Source organism: Perca flavescens, chromosome 22 (assembly GCF_004354835.1).
Source record: "Perca flavescens isolate YP-PL-M2 chromosome 22, PFLA_1.0, whole genome shotgun sequence".
NCBI lineage: Eukaryota > Metazoa > Chordata > Actinopteri > Perciformes > Percidae > Perca > Perca flavescens.
This window is the reverse complement of record NC_041352.1, coordinates 27,325,584-27,351,349: the sequence shown is the minus strand read 5'-3', so window position 1 is coordinate 27,351,349 and position 25,766 is coordinate 27,325,584. Positions and strand designations below refer to the sequence as shown.

The following is a 25,766-nucleotide window of genomic DNA, read 5'->3' as shown; positions in this document are numbered from 1 at the left end:
CTTCCAGGGATTGCTGCGGAAAATTCCGCCTCATGTCCTTTATTTCGACCGGATGTCCGTCTCCTTCCTCTGTCTCTGTGTTGGCGTTCTAACCTCCGGCTGATTTGTGAGGACTATGGTTAACTGCTCCTCAGATCTCTGCAGGGTAAATCCAGACAGCTAGCTAGACTATCTGTCCAAGCTGAGTTTTCTGTTGCACGACTAAAACTACTTTTGAACGTACGCATGTTCCACCAAAACAAGTTCCTTCCTGAGACTATTTAGCAGAGGCACCGTGGCTCCGTCCGGAGCTTAGCCCCGCCCACGATGATTGTGATTGGTTTAAAGAAATGCCAATAAACCAGAGCACGTTTTTCTCCCATCCAGGAATGCTGTGGGGACTAGATAGACCTTCCTCCGCAGGCCTGTGGAGGAAGGTCTGGCTATAAGATACTATGGTGACACTAAACTGCAGACATAAGGCTGATATTTATCAGGTGAAATCCCTTCACAGCTGATGACATTAAAACTGGTTCAAATTAAGTTTTTAGAGTCATCCTAAATTTTAAAAGTAAGAAAATAAGATTAAAATATTTGAAAATGTCATCTGTACATCACATTTACAGTTTACACTTAACTCTGTTAGCAGTTAAGTTACTGAGTTCAGCCACGAGGTTTACCAGTTTTAAGTAAACGATATTTGGGTTGTCTGGATCTTTTCACGGTAAACACGCTTGTGGAAAGCGGTTGCCACAACAGCGGAAATGTTGTGTTGAGCAAGAACGAGAGTTTAAACTTTAAGGAGACTCCCAAATAAAATACTGGCCTCTTTTGAAATTAGATTTTCCAGTTTTGAAAGTTTAGATTTGTTTTTATATATTAAAAAACACAAATATTTAACAGGTGGTTGCCAAATGGGACTCAATCTGGTTGCCAAGGGCAACCCTTACTGTTGAGCCCTGCAAACACACACACACACACACACACACACACACACACACATCTGCTTTCATGGTTGGTCACTCTGAACTCAATAAGGATGTTAAATATCTCTGTAACTTAGTTAGCATGGCCTTATGAATGATGACAGGTATGATGAGGTCTTTTAGGACCTTTACTAAGGACAGAGGGAGTCGGATGCTGTACAGGTTGGAAAGCCTCTTGAGCTAAATCTGTCATCTGTGATATTGGGCTGTATAAATAAAATGGACTTGACTATGAATGTAGGGAAAGTCAGATTTGAACAGTTAGATTAGTTTCTATGATTAGTGTCCATGTGAGGATAGTGGTGTTTCTAGAGCTGTACAGTAAGTGAACTAATTAAAGAGCAGATGTGTTCAGAAGACTCATCTCTACCTGAAACATTAGGATGGTAGTGAAGATCAGCTACACTTCATTCACAAGACAATGAAACATGTTGATTTATAATAAACTTTAATAAGATGATCCTGTTTAACCTGTCAGTATTACAGCTTACTGTGTGTAATTATTGTAAATATATTGCATTTAGTAAACACGTCTAATTCATTTCAATGCAGCAGAGTAATGTTGAGCTACAGATTTAAAACCTTAATATAACTGAATAACACTAAATAATTCACTCCAAAGTCTTTATTGAAGTAGCAGCATGTTGACATTAATATTAATTAGAGCTCTTTTTCACTTTTTGTATTTTATAGTTTTTATCCTGATCCTGTTGTGTTCAGGTGTTTCTGTTTTTTAAACCTTCTTCAGCTCTGAACAGATTATTAAACATTGAATGATTTCAAGCAGGACCATTGTCTTCTAAAGTTACATCATTTATTCTTTATTCAGTTTGGTGGCTCTGCGGTTTGTCAGAGATCAGCTGTGCTGCTCTGGTCTCAGCTCTGAACTCCAACCCCTCCCATCTGAAAGAGCTGGAGCTGAGGGGCAACGACCTGAAGGAGCCAGACGTGAAGCAGCTGTGTGATCTGAAGGAGAGTCCAGACTGTAGACTGGAGACTCTGAGGTCAGTAGAGGGTTGGATCCAGTCCATGCTGGTTTCAGCAGTATCAAACTAAACCCAGTTAGTATCAAAGCTAAGATCCAGTATTTTCTGTAAACCTCCAACCTGGTCAGTAAAGCTGTGAGAGGAGAGAGAACAGTCAGCCAATCAGAGACTGTTCTCTCTGAACCCAACAGCAGTAAATCATCATTAAAGAGAGCAGTGAACGCCTCTCTGTTTCTGCAGTAATGATGCGTTCAGGACTCTCAGCAGTTTATTTCCACTGTGTACTTCAGTGAAATCTGCAGAGTCAACAGACTTGATGGCCAAAGTCTCTGCAGGTCTGTGAGCTTCACTCCAACACGTTAACATGAGAGCTGAAAGGAAGCAGGCTGCTCTACACAGCTGCTCCACTTGGTGTCTGAACAGGACTGAAGTCTCTGCTGCTCTTTATACTGGATGCTGTTAACTTGTTCAACATCAACACACTTCTAATGTTTGCTACTTACCCAATTACCCTAGTGGGGATTGTTTGGTGTCTCTTACACGTAAAATAACAATAACAACATAACAAGTGTAATGTTTTCTATTTAGAAATATAGATCAATAAATAGTCAGTGATGTTGAATAGCCTGTAGGCCTACAGTAGTGTAACAGACCATCCCTACAGTTCAGCAGACATGTGAACAGCTGATTGATTGTAAATGTAACCATCATAGTGTGAAATCCAGTTGAACTGATGCTGTTAGGTGAACGGGGCTCAGCAGAGAGGTGGAGAGAGACCACGTCTCTGCAGCTTATTCAGGGAGTCAGGTCAACGCTGCTAAAGACCTCCAAACTCTAAAGAGTTTCATGTGTAGGCTCCTCCCATATGGCTCGCATCAGGTGGTAACATCAACTGTACCAAAACACTGAAAAAAGGACATAAAGTGACATACAAGACGTTTTTATTTTTACAGGATATGAAATTGTTGCAATTTAATAAAAGACGGTAGCCTAACCCGCCCGGCGCAGACAGACAGCAGACGGAGCTCCCCCGGTCCCCAGAGCAGCATGGTCACCTGGAGAGCCCGGTACAGTCTGACTCTGCTAACAGAGATCCCATCAGCTCTATACAGCAGAGTGTTCAGATCAGTCAAATCAGCACCAGCTGCATACAGTAGTGACTGTGGATGAGAGGGGGGGCTGCTGAAAATCAGACGTTTTGGAGCTCGTGATATTCATTTGGCGCCGGCTAAAACCTCTTTAAAGGGCGCCAAAACTTTCTCTATGCAGTAAAACCCTGAATAAATACAGATAATAACTTCATAATACTAACCATTAAACTCCAGATGGACTCCAGCCGTCTTCTCTGGGGGGGGGGAGATCGATGTGGGAAAAATTAACTTCTTCTTCTGTGTGTTAATTAGTGGATCACAAACCAAGTTTAAGGCTCAAACCACACCCTACATTACTGTAATGGAGGGAGTAGAATAATTAATGGGGTTAATTAATCTGAACGGAGGAGTATTCACAGTTGGGTCTGTTGTGTTTGAGAGAGAGAGAGAGAGAGAAGGAAAGAGAGGCGAGAGAGGGAGAGAGAAAGAGAGGGGAGAGAGTGAGGTAAGGAGAGAGAGTGAAGGAGAGAGAGAGAGGTAGAGGGAGAGAGAAGGAGAGAAGGAGGGAGAGGGAGAAGGAGAGAGAGGGGAGAGAGAGAGAGAGAGAGAGAGAAAGGAAAGAAAGAAGGAGAGAGAGGGAGAAGGAGAGAGGAGAGATGCATTAGCCTAGCAGCTAGCTCATATCTTACTCCCGTTAACCACCATACTGTTGTGATACGTTACTTCTTCACCACGGTATGAAAACTACATACAGTCACAGCCCTATTTATCTCTTCTGTTGTCTTCTTCTCTCATCAGCTGGTCATGATCTCTGTCAGAGTGATCAGGAGGAGGATGTTGGAGGACCAGCTGAGTCCTGATGGTCCCGAGAGCTTGAAGCAGCAGCAGCACCTCTAACTGGGCCATGTTACTGGGAGGTAGAGTGGAGAGACTGACTGAGGCTCTGCACGCTTCCACATTAGCAACGCCACGTGGCCATGAAAGAAGGATGTCGGGCGAGCTGATTGGCCGACATTAGCCTCTCTGGGTCAGTGACGGGGGCTCTGTCTCCATCAGAATCAGCTGACTCAGCATACGTCAGACTACAGAGTGGAGCCAAGTGTGGAAAGCATATGTTTGCTAACATTTCACATTTTCACATCAATGGTAAACTTGACTGTCGTCGCTGCAGGACAGTCAGCTGTTAGTCTGATAAACTTAACTGCCCCGCCCACTGAAACAACCGTTACCTCACAGAGACCTTTACCCCCCAACCGTTACCTCACAGAGACCTTTACCCCCCCTCCACAGTAACATCTTCTCTTCTAAATTAACCGTTCACATTTAAACTAACGTTAATAGGTGAGGTGATTACCACGCTGTCATAGCAACGGAAGAGTTTAGCTTCACACACACACACACACACACACACACTCACACACACACACACACACACACACAGATAGACACACACACTCTCTCTCACACAGACACACACACACACAGAGAGACACACACACACACACACACAGACAGACAGACACGGAGAAACACAAACACACACACACACACACACACACACACACACACACACTCTCTCACACACACACACACACACACACACACACACACACACACACACACACACACACAGATAGACACACACTCACACACACACACGCACGCATAGACAGACACAGAAACACACACACGCACACACACAGATAGACACACACACTCTCTCACACACACACACACACAGACACACACACACACACACACATACACACACACACACACACACACACACACACACACACACACACACACACACACACACACACACTTTAACCCCGTGCTAATAGGGAAGAGTTGTCTCAAGGAGGCCGACAGAAGAAGCTCTCAGTGAATGAAGAAGAACTGATATGAATGTAATCAAATTAATAAATCAGTTTGTTGTTTGGACAAATCATTGTGTATTTACCATTAATACAATCTTAATAAAAAGTGTTTTATATTTCCCAGGCCAGTGATGTGTATTATTTTGATATCTTTTTGTCCCGTTGACCACTGGGCTCCTCCAGCTGGACATGATTGATTGAGATCTTGTGGAGCCAGAGTGACTCAGCAGATTAGGACAGCAGAAGTGTAGATGTCCAGTCATTTAAACTGCCCTCAGCTTCTCTTCCTGTTAAGTCTTCCTATCTCTGGATCTCTTTGGGTTGCGTCTCCACGCTGTTGAATGATGAACTGCTGTTAAAGTTGATCAGATTCTGGAACTTGAAGGTTGATGTCAGAACTCAGAAGTCTGCCAGTAACTTTAATTCTCATTCTCATCAGTGCTGGATTATATTTCTGTATATTTGTTCTTTCTTCTGTATGTTTACCTTCTTATTTCATATGAATCATTACATCCTGTATCACTGTAATAAAAGTATGAAAATGGGGATCAACCCAACATCACTTTCTCTAAATGCCACATCCTTCAAATTGTAGCGTATTAAAATATGAATGAGGAGAGTGATAGTGAGATTATTTGTAGTTTATTAAAATATGAATGAGGAGAGTGATAGTGAGATTATTTGTAGTGTATTAAAATATGAATGAGGAGAGTGATAGCAAAATTATTTGTAGCGTATTAAAATATGAATTAAGAGAGTGATAGTGAGATTATTTGTAGCGTATTAAAATATGAATGAGGAGAGTGAGAGCGAAATTATTTGTAGCGTATTAAAATATGAATGAGGAGAGTGATAGTGAGATTATTTGTAGCTTATTAAAATATGAATGAGGAGAGTGATAGTGAGATTATTTGTAGCGTATTAAAATATGAATGAGGAGAGTGATAGTGAGATTATTTGTAGCGTATTAAAATATGAATTAAGAGACTGATAGTGAGATTATTTGTAGCGTATTAAAATATGAATTAAGAGAGTGATAGTGAGATTAATTGTAGCGTATTAAAATATGAATGAGGAGAGTGATAGTGAGATTATTTGTAGCGTATTAAAATATGAATGAGAGTGATAGTGAGATTATGTGTAGCGTATTAAAATATGAATGAGGAGAGTGATAGTGAGATTATTTGTAGCGTATTAAAATATGAATGAGGAGAGTGATAGTGAGATTATTTGTAGCGTATTAAAATATGAATGAGGAGTGATAGTGAGATTATTTGTAGCGTATTAAAATATGAATGAGGAGAGTGATAGTGAGATTATTTGTAGCGTATTAAAATATGAATGAGGAGAGTGATAGTGAGATTAATTGTAGATTTAATATGAATGAGGAGAGTGATAGTGAAATTTGTAGCGAATTAAAATATGAATGAGAGTGATAGTGAGATTATGTGTAGCGTATTAAAATATGAATGAGGAGAGTGATAGTGAGATTATTTGTAGCGTATTAAAATATGAATGAGAGTGATAGTGAGATTATGTGTAGCGTATTAAAATATGAATGAGGAGAGTGATAGTGAGATTATTTGTAGCGTATTAAAATATGAATGAGGAGAGTGATAGTGAGATTATTTGTAGCATATTAAAATATGAATGAGGAGAGTGATAGTGAGATTATTTGTAGCATATTAAAATATGAATGAGGAGAGTGATAGTGAGATTATTTGTAGCATATTAAAATATGAATGAGGAGAGTGATAGTGAGATTATTTGTAGCATATTAAAATATGAATGAGGAGAGTGATAGTGAGATTATTTGTAGCATATTAAAATATGAATGAGGAGAGTGATAGTGAGATTATTTGCTACAGCTGCTTTTCTAGTAGAGATGAAACGGAGAAAACTATGTTTTATTTCTCTGATTCTAACGCTGCTCAGTATCAATATGAACTTGTGAAATTATTGAATTATTTGCAGTATTAGAACTGTGTGTCTGACATCTGGACAACATGTTGAGCTCGTGTTTAGAATTTCTATTCAAATGAAAACCATGAAGTTCATAAAGTAGTGGTTAGCCTTTACGTTCGTGTTGTAGTAAACCAGTGTTTCTCAACGGGGCGTTCAGAAGATGATGATGATGGGGCGATGGAAGCAATATTTTAGGAAGGGGGGCGTTGAGGTGCCCTTGGGGGCGTTGTTAGAAAGCTAGTTTAAACCAAAGATTCCCAATAACAATCCATGTTTCCACTTTAACCTCCTAAAAACCAGTGGTCTGCTCCATTAAAAGCTGCCAGTTTACAGCACTGGGACTGGACCAGACGCTGGATCACAACTCTTCTTCTCTTCTGTCAAGCCTGGTTCACACAGGACCCACACACGGCGAAAAACCATGGGTCGTCCAGTTTTGGTGGTACAGTGTGTGGTGGCGCAACACACGGCAAAATCAACACATCACACATGAACCCATTTGACTCCTGAACATTGTTGGGAGGGGGGAATCGGGGCTAAAATTGGCGTTTGTTGCAGTGTGTGGTGTGTAGTGTCCAAAGCTGTGGCCCTTTTAAAGGACCTTTGCCTGGCCTAGAGTTCTCCTTCACAGGCTATGCCCGAGGAGGAGCCAAGCGACGAGAAGCTGGTTGCCAACGGAGACCTGTGGACTGTCATTTGAACCTCCTGTTCTGCTGCACTATTTGAGCTTGGTTTGAGTTGGTTGGGCTGTTGCTTTGAACTTCTTTTAAGGAGGAATTTGAATTGTTTGATTCTGTTTTAAATCAATCTGTTCTCCTTCAACTGGTCTTTTACTCACTGTTTTAAACACCACTGGTTTTACTGCTCTCCCCCGATATAAAGGACCTGGGTTCATCTTTTATCCCAATATGAGTCTTGTTAGTTTTAAGAGGTCCTAGGCCTCCGCAAAAACCTAGGTGGCGTTGTCGGCCCCCGTCCCCAATTTTAGTCCACGCCCGCCCCTTGTTCCATATACACATCTCCTTGGTCGAGCCATTTGTTAACACAAATTTGAACATGAGCAGAAGTCTTGCTCAACCACATCTCAAATATTACAGTCCAGGGTTTTATTAACTCATTAAAATGAATTCATGTGAGTAATTGTTGAGGTGAGTAATTGTCATATGCACATTTAAGGAGGTTACTTCCCCAACAGAAGATGCAAAAGAGGGAAGAGTAAATGATGCCTAAAGGCTCCATGTGTGCTGACTCAGATATCATTAGAAAAGTCCACCCAAAGGAGAAGAAATAGTTGAAAGCAATACAGAATGCCTGAGAGCATTATTGCAATATATTCCATTATGTTTCTATATTTGGATTGTAAAATATGTTTCCCTTTACATAAAGATATTTCATACATTGATTCAGAGAAAGGTAGAAAGAAATAGGGCATACAAATGAACCAGAATGCAGAAAATGTGTTTAATGCTCAACATCATAGGTCAGCACCCAAATCTGGAGGAAAGACCTCGGCCTTTGGGTTGCCAGGCCAGTTTAGATTAGGCCAAATGTTGGTGCTATTTAACATCTACAAACTGGACAGCTAAAATAAACAGGATGCACTGGCTATTAACATGCTGGGCAAGCCAGTCCCCGTTTGGCATTGCATTCAGTTTAGTTAAATGGGTCAGGGCTAAGCCCCGAACCTCCTCCAGTCCTAGAAAGGCCCCTTACTTTGCTGTCTGCATCTTGTTGGACATTAAAAACTAATAGGGCTCCATCCAAAAGGGCTGCTATCTGTCTAGGTAGATGTGAACAGATTAGGACTTTACCGAAAAAAAAGTTCAGTCAAAAGATTTTTTTCTTCACTTTAATCCCTGTAGCAGGGTGAGATGTGTAGTGTGTGTGTGTCACTCCTTCCTGGCTCTCTCCTCTCTCTCCTGCATCGCTTTCTGTCAAATGTCAAAACAAGATTCGGATTTGAAAGGAACACGCCGAAGGAACAAGTTATTTGGAAAAAGTAATTAGTTACTGATTACTTCTCCAAGAAAGTAATCCAGTTACTTTACTGATTACTTATTTTCAAATGTAATTAGTTACTTTACTAAGTTCCTTTTCAAATCCATCCATCCAACTTTAGTTCTTCACCGTCCAGATGTCAGCAGTGGTGGAAACCAAGTCTCCATCTCTGAGTGCAGCCTTCAAATGATCGTCCATGATGTCCTCTTCTCTCTCAAGGGATCCTGCTAATGTCTTTCTCTGCGCCAGCTTGACACCGGGTTTGGTCGGTACTTTTTTCTACGATGCGTCGGAACGATTCAGAGTCAACAGTGGACATTGGCAGCATGTCCTCGACAATGTAGCCAGCGACGGGCTTCTTCAGTTCAGCAGCACTAAGTCCTGTCTCTTTGAAGTCTATTTTCACCCGTTTAGCAGGAGAGGGGGTTGGCCCCCAGTGGAATTGGATGGAGCCCCAGCGGTCATGGCAGCGAATGAAATCCCTCCTCCTCCTCCTCCTCCTCCTCCTCCTCCTCCTCCTCCTCGTCCTCCTCCTCCTCCTCCTCCTCCTCCTCCTCCTCCTCCTCCTCCTCCTCCTCCTCCTCCCTCCTCCTCCTCCTCCTCCTCCTCCTCCTCCTCCTCCTCCTCCTCCTCCTCCTCCTCCTCCTCCTCCTCCTCCTCCAGGTAGGACCCGTGGATGTAATGGATTCATGTTGACACCGTTTGCGTGAGGCTATTCTTCGCCCTCCATTGTCTCCCCACGCACGGGCAGACGATGTGCAGCAGCGCCCTCTGTGGTCACAGTTTCTGATGCTTATTATAACGCTAGTCGTCGGGGCACGGGAAAGTCCAAATAAATCTCTATTCTGTAGCACTACCGAGGCTCAAAGTAGCACCACACTTCAACGGTAGCAGAATGAGGGTCCCTACATGGAACCCAAGCATTGAGAACTTTGGAAGTGTACAGACACTTTATTAAAAACCTAGTTTAGAAAGACTGTACCTCGTGCCCCCCCATTAGTCATGAAAAATGAAAAGTCATCAAAAGAAGGAGAACCATTTGAAAAAAGGTAGATTTTATTCCTTTTGTATTTCTTGAGTTAGTTTGAGTTGTTGTTGTTACCAGGCTAGAGGTTGAAAGGTAACTTTATTTCTATGGCACATTTCAGCAACAAGGCAACTCACAGTGCTTTACATCAAACTAAATTAAAGAGCAATTAAAAGAGGTCAAAAGCTAATAGAGAATAAGATACAACAACAAGAGTAAAGGTTAAGAGTGCAGTTAATTAATAATTGATTTAATAGGTTGTATGGGAGGGGCTTTATTTTGTGTGGTGTGTCAAATGTTAATGTCTAAATAAATGACAATGTTCCAAGTAAATAGAAGAAATAGGATTGGAATTATTTTACCAACTGAAATAAAAAGAGGGAGAGAATTTCAGCTCTCTGTATCAGTAGACGGGCTCTCTGAGATGATGAACGGTAGCCAACCCTAGCTGGTTTAAAAATCCTTCTCTTGTCTTCTGGTTTTCCATCCAGAGCTGTTAGAAAAAAGAGCCCAACTCCTCCTCCCTGCTAGCAGAACACCATCAGTTCTTTCTTCCCTTCTCCGTCCCATTGGACCATTTTGAAACCACTTGTTAGCTTTCCTTTTGAACAGGTAACTACCGTAGCATGCACAGTTCAACAAGAGGGCCCCCCATACCAACAGTCCCATTCTGATGTGTAGAGACAAAGCTGTCAACGATACTGTATTACAGCTGAACAACAAAAGCATCGCTATCACATCTTTATTGGTCAACGTTGGACTTTATTCATCTCCAGGAATTGAAGATGACATTTGTTTGTGGTGCAAAGTTTTAAAACCTGCAGATTTTTTTTTTGATCTATTTTCTCTTAAATATCCAGATTTCATGTATTCTTCAGGTGTTGACTGATTTGATGCAGCTCCTACGACAGCGGTGACACCTTCAGTGACGTCAAAGTCACCCGGCGTCCCGACTAACTCCTCTGCACAGGTAGCGTCACGTTAAAATATGAAAGTATCAGCAGATACAGCAGTCTAGCTCTGATCTCAAGGTGTTAATGATGCAGGAACATGGAGAAATGGAGATTATTTGATCATTTAGCAGGATTTTATTTTTGTGATGTTTGAATTTGTTAGTGATTCAGGATGGAGGAGGTGAGGAAGTGATGCAGCAGGAGGTGCTGGAGGAGAACTCTGCTGGTCAGTGATCATGTTTCCACGTTCATACCACAACTGGAGCTCTTACTGCGTTCATGCCTCCTGGGAATAACAGGGACCGTCTCCGTGGTTACGTTGTTTATCCGACTGCCAGCGTTCACATGGTCGGGATGCCTCTTCTTCTTCTTCTGCTATATTGCCGTTTTGGCTCGCCTCCATCAAACGTCAGCTGTCAACAACACGTCACCACCTGGGTGGTATTTCAGGTAGAAGGTTTAACAAACTCTGAGTCTAACTTCTGATCTCTGAGTTGATTTACCCTGAGATGGAAACTCAGAGTTTTCGGTTCCAGGACAGCTGATATGAGTTGGTTCAATCAACTCAGAGTAGGTTCATGAGCGTGCACCACCACAATAAAAAGGCAGCATGAATGGAGCCATGATTCTACAATTCACCATGGTAACAAACACAAACAAACAAGTCCGCGGAAATACTCATGCGCACTGTAGGATACTCTTGTAGGGTACAGATTTATCATTAGCAAATTATCAAATATGTTTTATCAATATTAATAAAGTTATGAATATGGTTATTAATAACTTTATCACATCAACAAACAATCAAAATGTGGCACCACCCTGTAAATCAGGGACTAATAACCAAACTGTGGAACAGTCTCATTTCTGTTAAAATCCTTTAAAAGGATTTATAGGAAGGGGTGATTTCGAGCACAGACCTGTCCAGCCAGCAATTATTACAATAAGTCCACAAATAATCACAAACAACTGCTATTTAAGTATAATAAGATTTATTAACGTCACAATTATCAGTAGCCAATCAGCAATCCTTCAATAATAAACGTATATACCCTTTTACAATATCACAATCAAAAGCAAAGCAAAGAACACAACAGCATGGACACGTCTGTGTCCGTGCGGCGTGTATGTGTGTGTGTGTGTGTGTGAGAGTTAGTGAAAGTGGAGGGGGCGGTGTCAAAATGTAGTCTAACACATACTACTAAAATGGCTACTCCAGTGAGCTGCATCTAACTATTTAGCCTCAAGAGGGCGGTAGTGGTGCTGGGTGCACCAGGAGGAGCTGAAGAAGCCGAAGGGGGGTTGCGAGGCAACGCGCACGACGCACGTTTATGCTAAGTCAAGCGTTAGCTCTATACAAGCTACACGTGGGTAAACCAGCAGCGTTAGCTCGGGAGCTACGTAGCTAGCTTGGATGTGTGTGTGTGTGTGTGTGTGTGTGTGTGTGTGTGTGTGTGTGTGTGTGTGTGTGTGTGTGTGTGTGTGTGTGAAAAGAGAGAGAGAGAGAGAAAAAAGGAGGGAAAACACGATTTATGGAACAAACACTTAAAACCTTGATCTCTGGGGTAATGGGACTAACCGCTCTCTTCGTTTTACTCGAGATTCTAACTTAACGTGGCGTTAGAGCAGAATCTGAGGCTTGTTTAACGGTAAAGAGCGTTTATTCCCCGCCACACTGCGAGCGTGCAGCTGACTCAGCTTGTACAGTAATTCCTCCTCGGTGGGAGTTATCAGCTACAGTTCAACACAACTTTCAACAATATCTGGATCAGTGATATTCTTCACAACAGCACATAGGACGCAGTGGTCCGATCACACATTAATGGTAAACAAAATAGCAATACCTTTTACTCATTAATAAACACCCTAGTTCTTAAATCTGCCCAGAACTATAAATGCCTCTTACTTTTGGGTGTCCAGTCCGTTGCTTATCCGGTGGATTTTCCGGTGAACAAAACTGAGTTAACTCTCGCCAGAGATTAACGACCCGTGCAAATCCCAGGCAGTGGCGCGGAAACACGGTCCAGTGGACTTGCAAGAAAACGTGTTGTCTCTTTTCCTTGAGACGGGGCTGATTTACCCCTCTGCAGATTTGGTGTAATACGGGCTTCGTATTCACCAGGACCCTTTTGTATCACGAACGATACAACGTCTCACTCGACCAGCGAATGATACAATGTTGATTCTAGAACAGCGCTCTGATCTCCGGCTACCTTTATCTCCCCTCCGCCGCCTGCTGGCGGTGAGTGGTGCGTTCAAGGAGCCGCGGCCAATCAGAAATCCAGAACTCAACGAAGGTGTGAGGATTCGTCGTTGCAGTTCTCAAGCCCTCCACCAGTCTGCCATTTCCCTCATGTCTTGGAGGTACGACCTCCATTTTAGAGACTCCTTTGTTAGGGTGAGGGTCCCTACAGGCCGCTCTTTGGCCTCAGGGGAAGCTTCAGGCCTCACGGAATAGTCTTGATCATAACTGTTAGGTTCCAACAGCACATACAGCGAGTTAAAAAAAAGAAACACAGCGGCTGCTGCAAAAGAGAGAGAATTTGCGTGGGAGAAAATTGCTGCTAGAGTAAATGCGTATATTCCGCTATAGTGCATATCATTTTAATTTTAATAATTTTAATTTTAATAAGTATAGCCTAACATTACTGGTGAAATGGTATTGAACCTATAATCTATTTCATTTAGGTGCAATCCTGCGGGTGAAAAAGTCCTAGTCCTACTAATCCCATTCTGAGGCTGCAGCACCATCATTAACAGAATTATAATCCATAATCTTTTATTTCAAAGGGTTTACATCATTCACCTGCAATACTGTGGAACTCTTTTTAAAAACATTTAAAACACGTTTGTGATCGAGTCACACTCTTCTAACGGGGCTTTGCTACGGCGGCGGCTTTACTAAAATGCTCCTCATCACCAGTGTTGTAAAGACAAATGCCGATGGCAAAAAACTTAATGAGACACAAATAAGCTGCTGGGATGTAAGAGCATAGATGGGTGACGTTAGTGATATGAGGACGGATAAGATTATGTAGCCTAGGTTACAAAACTGATCAACTGGGAAGAAAAACCTACCGCTGAAGTTATCTGAAAAATAAAATGTCGGGGTTTCAATATCCTCTCCTGACGTATGTTTAACTCTCGGTGAATTAAAGCAGCTTCTTCATCAATGGGATCGTAGACAAAAGGAAATGCCATGTTTTGAGAAATGAAATGTGTTATAGTCTGCCTAACATGTTTTTTTTTATTCATGCCGATAACAAACTGCGCTAAAATGCGCCTGATCCAGACTGAATGAATGATGAGGAAATGAAAGAGTGCTGTGTCAGAGGGAGGAGACTGAGAGAAAAGAACCTGCTCCCGACCAGGTTAGGTTCACAGGCTCAGTTACCATAGTAACTGACTCTGAGGTTAAGTTACTAACTGACTCTCTTTCTGAAACACAAACCCAGAGTTGTTGGACTGAGTATTCTCACCGTGTAGTATTAATAGTTTGGAGTTCTTCTTTCACTGCGTCACTGAGTCTGTTTAACAATGAAAATTGTTCTTCCCATTTAAACACATAATAATAATTTAACATAACCTATATACAGCCTGTTACACTTAGATGAATGAATAATAAAATAATGGTTAGTTACAGCCCTAGAACTTAATGAATCAGGACTTTTTCTCCAAGTCCAGCCTCAGTTGTTGCCTCTCATGTTCTGAACATTGGAGTCACAGAGCTAAGAATATATATTTTAAGATAAACTCCTAATCATGTTCACTATACACATCATCACTATTCATCTGCCTGCTGCACATAGACTATATTATGTTTTACCCATCATGCACTCAACCATTCAGCCTCTTTTCTCTCATGTTAAACAACTATTTAGTTTATATTTGTTTCTGTATTTATTGTTTATTTCATAATCATGTTTAATATATGTGTTTGTGTACAGTATGTATGCCCCAACCACCGAGGTAGATTCCTCGTCAGTGTAACTTACAGTGGCAGGAATTTAGAGGAAAGGCCAGATGGTGAAGTCAGCCTTCAGCTGGTAGTTTGTTACTTTGGACAGCAGGTGGTGCTGTTACATCAACAATGAGCCGAGACTCCAACACACACACACACACACACACACACAGACACACACACACAACAGCCTGTTTGTCTCATTATCACTCAGACACACACGTGTACCATTAGTACTTTTAATAAAGTAAAAGATCTGAATACTTGTTCCAGCGCTGCCTGTGGATCATTTCAGTTGAATGCAGGACTTTAATTCAATATTTGGGATACTTTATCAAGCCTAGAAAAATATAAACAACAAATAATAATTTAATAAAATAAAAAAAAGAAACTTATGTCTACCTTATATCTAAATGCAGAATATTATGTAATATATATATATATATATATATATATATATATATATATATATATATATATATACACATAAACACACACACACACACACACACACACACACACACACATACTCACTCTCTCTCTTAGATAATCTCAGTTGATATCCTGTAAATGAAGAGGGGAGGAGCAGATCAAGGTACACTACCACACCTGTAGCTGCAGCACCTTACAGTGAGAAGAGGAAGAGTAGAGTCAGGTGAGACTCCATTTAGTGAGACCAGAAGAGAGGAGGAGGAGGAAACTGAAGGCTGAGGCAGGGTGAGAGGTAATCCTACATTTATTATTTTACTGTCAAAGTCTCTGAGTCTGTTTTCTCCCTGTGGACTGGAGAGGAAAGAAATGTTAGAATGAACTCAACAGTTTGATTCAATATTAGAATGAACTCAACAGTTTGATTCATCTGATTGGCTGAAAAAGTAGTAGATAATATTACACATTAAACCTGCTGTAGACCCAGAAAACAGATTTAAAGATAACTGACGGAGTTCTAGATGGTTTTAATGTAATATTCTGTTAGAACGTTACATTTTACACTCGCAATTCAAATTTTCTGAGGTTAAAGTCTGAAACATAACCCCTGATCTCAGATATCTGAGCCGAGTTATAAACTGTTATTGCTAACGATGGCTAACCTGGCTTAGTTATTATCCCCACAGTGATAAAATCAGTTGTAAATGACGTCATTCACTCTTTCCCTGTGTGTGTGTGTGTGTGTGTGTGTGTGTGTGTGTGTGTGTGTGTGTGTGTCTTGATTCTTGTGATGTAAGCTCCCAGTCAGTGTCCCTGTTTTACCTCTCAGACTGACTTCAGATCAGAAGATGAGTGATTTGGAGGAAGAGGAGGACGGAGCAGAGTCTGTAGTATCTGGCTGTCAGTCTATGAAGAGTGACTGGTCCAGAAGAGAACCTCCAGACATCAGTAGTGAACCTGGACCATCAGACACAAAGTAAGAAAACTGATACCAACTCATTTATATGATGCATTTTCAGATTCCTCTTCTGTTTTCTATTGATTTTGTGTTTCTATATTAAAGTTTCCACTAATGGCGTTTATCACACCAACCTCATTTGGTCCGGACTTTTGGACTTTTCAGTTTAATCTGAACCAAAATTACAGGTGTGAAACCTCCCCCAGACTACGGTCCGGATCAAAAGACCAAATTTTGGTCTGATAAAAAGATGTGGTCTCGGTCTAGTTCATTTATAGTGTGAAAGCATTTTTTGGATGGTCGGGACTTTCGGACCAAATACAAGAAGCTCTGGCAGGCTCTCCTTGTGTTACAAGACCGGGGAAGCTCATTTAAGGAATAGCTCGGTGCTTATTGTTGAGAGCGAGAGCGAGAGCGAGAGCGAGAGAGAGAGCGATGGTGAATGTGCTCAGAGAAGACAGCTGTCGGCTATCAGAGCAGAGAATATATCATCAGTTTATTAGTTAAGTGGTAGTAAATGTACAGTGGAGGTTTCAGTTTGTCTCAACATCACAACAAAACAAAAAGAGCAGCAGTCAGTAGGAGAGAGTAGCAGTCAGTAGGAGAGAGCAGCAGTCAGTAGGAGAGAGTAGCAGCAGTCAGTAGGAGAGAGAGTAGCAGCAGTCAGTAGGAGAGAGCAGCAGTCAGTAGGAGAGAGTAGCAGTCAGTAGGAGAGAGTAGCAGTCAGTAGGAGAGAGCAGCAGTCAGTAGGAGAAAGTAGCAGTCAGTAGGAGAGTCAGTAGCAGTTAGTAGGGGAGAGTAGCAGTCAATAGGAGAGAGTCAGCAGGAGAAAGTCAGTAGGAGAGAGTAGCAGTTAGTAGGGGAGAGCAGTCAATAGGAGAGAGTAGCAGTCAATAGGAGAGAGCAGCAGTCAGTAGGAGAGAATGAACTCAACAGTTTGAGTCATCTGGACACAAAGTGCTCATTGGCTGAATAATTAATATATAATAATACACACTAAACCTGCTGTAGACACAGAAAACACAGATTTAAAGATAACTGACAGAGTTCTGGATGGTTTTAATGTAATATATTTTTAGAACGTTCCAGTCTACTCTTGCAATTCAAATTGTCCGAGGTCAAAGTCTGAAACATGCCCCTTGATTTCAGATATCTGAGCCGAGCTAGAAACTGTTTTTTGCTAACGATGGCTAATCTGGATTAGTTATTAACTCCACAATGAAAAAATCAGTTGTAAATGGAACACATTCACTCATTCCTGTGTGTGTGTGTGTGTGTGTGTGTGTGTGTGTTGATTCTTGTGATGTAAGCTCACAGTCAGTGTTCCTGTTTTACCCCTCAGACTGACTTCAGATCAGAAGATGAGTGATTTGGAGGAAGAGGAGGACGGAGCAGAGTCTGTAGTATCTGGCTGTCAGTCTATGAAGAGTGACTGTTCGATGCTAGACCCTCTAGACTTCAGTAAAGAACCTGGACCCTCAGACACAAAGTAAGAGAACTGATACCAACTCATTTATATGACGCATTTTCAGATTCCTCTGCTTTTTTCTATTGATTTTGTGTTTCTATATTAAAGTTTGCACTAATAGCATTTATCACACCAACCTCATTTGGTCCAGACTTTTGGACTTTTCAGTTTAAACTGAACCAAATTTTGGTCTGATAAAAAGATGTAGTCTCATTCTGGTTCGTTTATAGTGTGAAAGCATTTTTTAGATGGTTCTGACTTTTGTACCAAATACAAGAACCTCTGGCAGGCTCTCCCTGTGTTACAAGATTGGGGAAGCTCCTCTAAGGAATAGCTCGGTGCTTATTGTGTAGGCTACATGAGAGAGAGAGAGAGAGAGAGAGAGAGAGAAGACAGCTGTCGGCTATCAGAGGTGACAATACATCAGCAGTTTATTAGTTAAGTGGTGGTAAATGTACAGCATAGGTTTCAGTTTGTCTCTGAATAAATGGTCCAGAAAGAAAGTTCCTGTGACTTGATTCTCAACATAACAACAAAACAAAAAGAGCAGCAGTCAGTAGGAGAGAGTAGCAGTCAGTAGGAGAGAGCAGCAGTCAGTAGGAGAGAGCAGCAGTCAGTAGGAGAGAGTAGCAGTCAGTAGGAGAGAGCAGCAGTCAGTAGGAGAGAGCAGCAGTCAGGAGAGAGCAGCAGTCAGTAGGAGAGAGCAGCAGTCAGTAGGAGAGAGTAGCAGTCAGTAGGAGAGAGCAGCAGTCAGGAGAGAGCAGCAGTCAGTAGGAGAGCAGCAGTCAGTAGGAGAGAGTAGCAGTCAGTAGGAGAGAGCAGCAGTCAGGAGAGAGCAGCAGTCAGTAGGAGAGAGCAGCAGTCAGTAGGAGAGAGCAGTCAGTAGGAGAGAGCAGCAGTCAGTAGGAGAGAGCAGCAGTCAGTAGGAGAGAGCAGCAGTCAGTAGGAGAGAGTAGGAGAGAGTAGCAGTCAGTAGGAGAGAGCAGCAGTCAGTAGGAGAGAGCAGCAGTCAGTAGGAGAGCAGCAGTCAGGAGAGAGCAGCAGTCAGTAGGAGAGAGTAGCAGTCAGTAGGAGAGAGCAGCAGTCAGTAGGAGAGAGCAGCAGTCAGTAGAGAGCAGCAGTCAGTAGGAGAGAGTAGCAGTCAGTAGGAGAGAGCAGTAGTCAGTAGGAGAGAGCAGTAGTCAGTAGGGGAGAGCAGCAGTCAGTAGGAGAGAGCAGCAGTCAGTAGGAGAGAGTAGCAGTCAGTAGGAGAGAGTAGCAGTCAGTAGGAGAGAGTAGCAGTCAGTAGGGGAGAGCAGCAGTCAGTAGGGGAGAGCAGCAGTCAGTAGGGGAGAGCAGCAGTCAGTAGGAGAGAGTAGCAGTCAGTAGGAGAGAGCAGCAGTCAGTAGGAGAGAGCAGCAGTCAGTAGGAGAGAGTAGCAGTCAGTAGGAGAGAGCAGCAGTCAGTAGGAGAGAGCAGCAGTCAGTAGGGGAGAGCAGCAGTTGGTTGAAAAACTCCGACAGAGGGAGAGGATACGAGAGGACGGGAAGCCTGTCTACAAGCTAATCAACTATAAGTATCTGGAGACATATGTGATGACGACAGGACGTAGTTTTGTCACGTAGAGATCTTTAGTGCGCTGGCATAACTACAGTGTGAAACCAAAAGTTACCGGATCAAACACTCAAACACACACACACACACACACACACACACACACACACACACACACACACACACACACACACACACACACACACACACACACACCTCAGCCACCTCCCTCAGCCCGCCCACTCAATCAGTCTCATCGCTCACTATCCCCAGCCTATTAGCACTCCTTACCCGTTGCCTGTTAAAGCTCATTAACTCAGCAACAAAAATCCTCTCCAGTCTTCAGTTGTTGTCTGCTCTCATCACTACATGACATACAGACTCTCCAAGTTTGGCTGCGGTGACAGATCTTCCTGTGTTTGTCTCCAGTGAAGCTAGGTTTATCTCCTGGGCTTTTTTAACTGCAAAGTTTATTGGAACAGTGTAACTTTAACTCTCCTGAGTTTTTTTTCTGTATTTTTGACTTTTGGTGCCCTGACAAAGACCTCCATTAAGGTCGGTAGGTAAAAAACAGCAGGATACCAAAAAGATCAGACACAGATACTGGCTGAACGTACACCTACGTGACAAGACTACCTATCTGGCTCCGAACAGAGAGAAGCCACAACTTAACCCTTGTGTGGTCCTTGTGACCCAAAGGACAAAACAAGGGTTAATACAGCACCTTAGTGCTTGTTTGTACAACATTTTGGCCAGCTTAAACTGTGTTTAAATGTGCTCTAGAAACAAACTTTCTTACTTTACAAGAGACAGGGTTTAGAGAGCAATTCTCAACAAAATAAACGGAAGTACATAACCCTTGTGTTGTCCTTTGGGTCCCGGTGACCCGAAGGACAACACAAGGGTTAAGAAGCTGCACTGATGAGCCACAGGTGGTTGATTAGAGATTGCCTGCAGCTGCGCGTCATCCCGGGAGCGGCCCATCACACACACACTGCACTGTGAGAGAGGAGAGGGAGACAAAAAGAGAGAGAAACTCCAGGAAACCCATACTTGTCACCAGGGGCGTAGCACAAGACCCTGGGCCCTATGCATAGGCAGTCCTGTTGGGCCCCCATGTTTCTCAACACCCCCCAATAATCGGGCCTCTGTACACATGAATCTATAGGCTTATAGGATTATAGGGTAATAACTATTAACTTTAATGCTTAGAGTAGCCTAATAACACACATTTCAAACCTCCTTTGTCAACATTCTCTAGCCTACTTTACTGTGGTTACTATTACATTTTGTTTGTTTTCTCTGTACCTTTACTTGCCAGCCTGCGTACTATGGTGTCTCTCTGATCATCTGTTAATTTATCTGGCCATAGTCCTGGATCCTCTGGCAAAAACTGGTTTACACTGCTCTGCCTACTTTCCAGTTCCTCAGCTCTCATTTCCACACTGTGCTCAGAGCAACACTCATGCTCCTTGCTGTCTTCACTTCCATCATCCTCAAGCACATCTTCTCTATCATCTTTCTCTATGATGGATACATTTGATGTTAACCTCTTATCCTAATTGTAACCTAATATAATAAAACACACTAAGATGTTAGTGTTACTTAACACCCTTCAGTCAAAATTGTTAAACATGGTTTGCTTTAATTTTGATATAAGCTCACCTTGTCTCAAATCCAAAGAGGAGGATGAGGGGTCTGTTGCTACTCCACTCCCTGGTGGGACAGTTTCTGAAACTGAGGGCCATTTGTTGGCACAATGTTAACATCTGCTTCTACTGAATCTGACATAATCATAATGTTGACGTGATATATTTTTTTTTATTTTATTTATCCTTTATTTTTACCAGGTGATGTCCCATTGAGATAGTCAAATCTCTTTTACAAGGGAGCCCTGGAGCAACAGTACACAAGTTACACAGAATCACAAAAACAGACACAGCAAACAAAAAACTGATTTACAGTACATGTAAAACAATTTAAAATAACATAAAAAGGCTTATTGAAAACATGTACATTGTTAAAATTTCGTTTGTTTAAGTAATTGTTTAAAATGTTTAAGTGGGATGAGAACAGAAAGCTTCAAAACATTTTGGAGTAAATTCCAACACCAAGGAGCAGCATAACTAAAAGCAGTCTTGCCAAATTCTGTTGTTACACGTGGGATATGTATCTACCAATGAGCTACCAAGCTACCTATGACACTGATTAGCCTATTATTGCTAATTATAGTCATTATAGCCTATTCATTTGAAATTAAACGTGTTTTAAATTGGGCTATTACAATGGTGTGTTATATGCAAACAGCATTGCTAATGTAGTTTATTTATTTAGCCTTTACCTCAGATTACACGTATAACCAAATTATCCTTTGAAAGTGTATGTTCTGCTCTTTCAATGGGTTGTCTCAGTCCGTCTTTAGCACTAACGGTCGTGGAGATATTCAAGAAGTTTAGCACCATGGATTTCGTTTTTTAGTTTGTGCTCACCTTTCTTTGAAAAGAAGTCAGTTATCAATTGTTTCCCCTCATTTTGTTTTCTCTCCTCCTCCTGTCTTTCCTTTCTTTTTGGTAGCCTGATTTGGCTTTCTTTGAGAAAAACATTTCTACAGCAGAAGTTTGTGCTCCACCAGATGAACTAACATAAACAAAATGCGTGCAGATGGACTAAACCATTTGGCGCATTAGCAAGGGGTGGGTGAGACCCTAGATAGTCTTTTTGTATACAAAATGTAGTCAGTCAATCAACCAAGTTATTCAGCCAATACACTAACTTTACATTTCATCTGACATGCATTATGAAATTTAATTAGGAAATTAAAATATCCAGGGGAAATAAAATATATTACAGACTTTTCAAGGGCCCTCTCTCCACTTGTGCCCTGGTAATCAGTATTGATTTTATCCCCAGTCCAACGCTCCTGCTTGTCACTCTCCACCTAGTGGATTTGTGACACCCAGTTTATTTGACATTTTGTATTGGCCTGGCATTGAGCTTTGTGTCCCCAGTGACCACTCGCCTCCTCTTCCTCCGGGGTCTCTCAGCAGTTGACATGAAATGAAAAAGGCCCCGGGGACCCCGTAGCGCAACGCCAGGCTATCTTCCATTGGCATCACCCAAACCCTGTTAGACTGGTTCACATCTTACATCTCTGGCCACACTCAGTTCATTCAACTCAAGTATTTTAAATCCATTCCCTCCTCCGTCACTTCAGGTGTGCCCCAGGGCTCTGTCATGGGGCCCCTACTCATCATTTACCTCCTTCCGCAAATTTAACATTCACTTCCACTGTTATGCTGATGACAGCCTGCTCTACCTTTCCACCAAACCCTCGTCCACTCTCCCGCCCACCTCCCTTATTGATTGCATCTCTGAAATAAAAACCTGGTTTACCCAAAACTTCCTCAAATTAAACAGTAATACTACCGAGGTTCTCCGCATTGGCACCAAATCCACACTATCCAAAACCCACAGTTTTTCTCTAACTATTGATAACTCCCCCGATTCACCCACCCCCCAGGTTAAGAGTCTGGGTGTCAACCTTGACAGCACACTATCCTTTCAACCCCACATCAATAACATTACCTGGTCTGCCTACTTCCACCTACAAAACATCAATCGCCTCCGCCCCTCCCTTACCCCCCACTCCACCGCCATCCTTGTCCACAGTCTCGTCACTTCCTATTTGGATTACTGCAACTCTCTCCTCTTCAGCCTCCCTTACAAATCCCTCCATAAACTTCAACTGGTCCAGAATACAGCTGCCCGCATCATAACTTGAACCCCAACCATCCACCACATCACTCCTGTCCTCCAACAGCTCCACTTGCTCTAGATCCAGTTCCATATCTAATTCAAAGTCCTCCTATTTGCATTCAAGGCCATCCACAACCTCGCCCCTCCATATTTGTCTGACCTCCTCCAGCGTCGCACTCCCTCCCGCTCCCTCAGATCCTCTTCCTCCATACACCTGTCTGTGCCCTCCACCTATCCCACCACCATGGGGAGCAGAGCATTCAGCCGCTCTGCTCCCTGTCTCTGGAGTTCATTACCACCGCAACTCAGAAACATTAATTCATTCCTCCATTTGAAATTGCAACTCAAAACACATCTGTTGTCTTTGTTTGTCTTTGTCTTGGGGTGGCAGTTGCTCAGAGTTGGGAGTTGGGTTGGAAACCGGAGGTGAAGTCCTCGTACGGACCAAAAGTACAGAGTGTGGACTAGCTCTGACAGTACTCCATTTGTGCATGTGTATTTCTGGCCAGTGTGTTTTAACAAACAGAGTGTAAATTGTCCACAGGGGATTAATAAAGAGTATAAATTATTAATTTCTAAATTAATTCACAGAGAAAAGAGGAGTGATGTTTCCGAGGAGCAGCTGTCCAGAACCAGAGCTGGACTGCAGACAGCCAGTCAGAGCAGCTCTGAAAAAAGTAAGTCTGTCCATCAGCTGATGTCTTCATGTCTCAAACACGACTGTTTAACAGTCAGTGCCGACCCGAGCCTGGGAGGCCCTAAGCAGAAATTGATTTGGGGGCCCCCTCCTACCACGCTGATTATTGACACAAATGTCAAGCTATAATGTTACATTATAAATTAATACAGTGAGGTTATGTATTAATACAGTGACGGATTATGAACTAGTGTCCCACTGGGCACAGATGCATAAGGACCCTCCCGCCCTACCCTATTTGTGCAAAAGAAGGTGCAAACGGGGAGGGATGGTACTCCCCAAGAAAATTCTAAATTTGGTAGATGTGATTTCCTGTATTCTGGAGCATTTTTGGGATGGTCAGCTGGAGAAGGGCAATACCTAACATTTTTCAGATTCATAGACTTTGGCTTTGTGACTCATTGAGGTAGTGACTTCTCGCAACTACTTGGCCTTCAGGGCCAATCAACACGTTCAATCCCACAGGACTTTATGTTTGTGTAAAAAATTACATCTACAGTATTTATCCTAATAGGGATGCTTATTTTGTTTTATTTTCCTGACCGATAGCCCAAGTCGAAAAAGTCCAAGTCCACCCGTCTGGGAAAGTTAGCAGCCACAATGTTGCGTACATTGTTGTTGACACATACAGCAACATTCCCAGTCCCCAAGCCCCCACCACATCAGTTACTTTAGCTGCATGGTTGTCAGCTGTGGGTCTGCCTAACATACACTGGGTTACTAGGAAGTAGGGCTGGCCTAAAAAAAAAAAATCCCAGATCTTTTGTCAAAAAAGAAATCGGTTTCACGAGTTAAATCAAAATCAATTAAATCAACCCCCCCCCATATGTTATGTAAATATATATTGGTTTGAGTGTTTTCCCTACCAATGTATTGGGTGGGGGGGGGGCCCTCCCTGAAAGAATGACAAAATTATATTATGCTATATATTCAACAAATTATATAATTATGCTATATATTCAACAACAAATAAACGGATGGGTGAGATAAAGCTGTTTTCACACATACAGATAATTGTTCTTCTCGTTCCTCAGTAAAAGTTTAATTCATTTTGACTTTAGTCGCGCAACCTTGCCCTTATTTCCACCTGTTGCTGAGTAACGTACATTAACATGCCATGGTCTCATGAGTGTAGCATACCTGTAGCAAGCTCCTTCATAGTAACTAGTGGTAAAAAAACATTGAAGAGGAGCTCCATGCTACAGTGCGTCGGTTGCTAGTTGTTTAAGCCGCTACAGACCTCCGTCACATCTCGGTCATCTTAGCGGCATTTAGTAGATGTGTTGAGACGCAACAGAGTTCCTCAACACCGCCTCTGGTGCCCCGCATGGTGCTCCATCAGGTCAGCGGTAGTTCGTGGTTCAATTATCCGAGAATAGGCGACTTTGAGCCGGGTACAAAGTACCATGAACTGACAGTTATTTCGGCAGAGATTATGTTTAAAAGTAGGTAATGAAACGACTAGTTAAGAAAATAACTAATATTAGCCGCTGTCGCTGCCATGTTGTTTGGGTATCTCTATGGCATATGCTATGCATTCTCTGCTATCAAACATGTTCACTGACATACAGTCAGAGGCTGAGAGACAAAGGAGCAATTCTGAAGCTTCTCTTTCAAAAGAAAAACAATTAAAAAAACTAAATGTAAAAATGATTACTTAATAACCTTTGCTACTTGGTTTTCATATTGATAATACAAACTATCACCAGATTGAAACTTTTCTTCTTATTTTGGTCTTTCACCTTTGTCCTTTTTTCTAGAGATTGGTGGTCAGTATAAATACAAGATCAGAATGAAGGAGACATATGAACGTGTGACTGAAGGAGCTGATCAAACAGGAAGTGGAACCCTCCTCAACAGGATCTTCACTGCGCTCTACATCATAGATGGACTGAGTGAAGAAGTTAATACCCAACATGAGGTGAGGCAGCTCGAGACAGCTTCCAAGATGAAGACCTTCCATGAAACATCAATCGAATGCAGAGACATGTTTAAAGCCTCACCTGACCAACAGAAACACATCAGAGTTGTTATGATGATCGGTGTCGCTGGAGTTGGAAAAACCTTCTCAGTGCAGAAGTTCTGTCTGGACTGGGCCG

At 42.2% G+C, this 25,766-nt stretch overlaps 2 protein-coding genes and 2 long non-coding RNA genes across 10 annotated transcripts in view; 3 read left to right on the top strand and 1 right to left on the bottom strand.

The window, feature by feature from the left end:
* Window positions 1-16,163, top strand: part of LOC114548918 (uncharacterized) — a 49,909-nt gene extending 33,746 nt beyond the window's left edge. For both annotated transcript variants that reach the window (XR_003691460.1, XR_003691461.1), the window contains exon 3: window positions 16,085-16,163. This is a non-coding gene — a long non-coding RNA (uncharacterized LOC114548918). The remainder of the gene's footprint in view (window positions 1-16,084) is intronic.
* LOC114548890 (uncharacterized) overlaps window positions 1-25,766 on the top strand; it is a 590,132-nt gene that overhangs the window by 354,741 nt on the left and 209,625 nt on the right.
* LOC114548895 (NACHT, LRR and PYD domains-containing protein 3-like) overlaps window positions 1-25,766 on the bottom strand; it is an 802,603-nt gene that overhangs the window by 682,227 nt on the left and 94,610 nt on the right. The gene's annotated exons all lie outside the window — the stretch shown is intronic.
* LOC114548920 (uncharacterized) lies at window positions 1,808-4,067 on the top strand. Its single transcript, XR_003691463.1, has 2 exons — window positions 1,808-1,969; window positions 3,841-4,067. It is a non-coding gene; the product is annotated as an uncharacterized LOC114548920 (long non-coding RNA).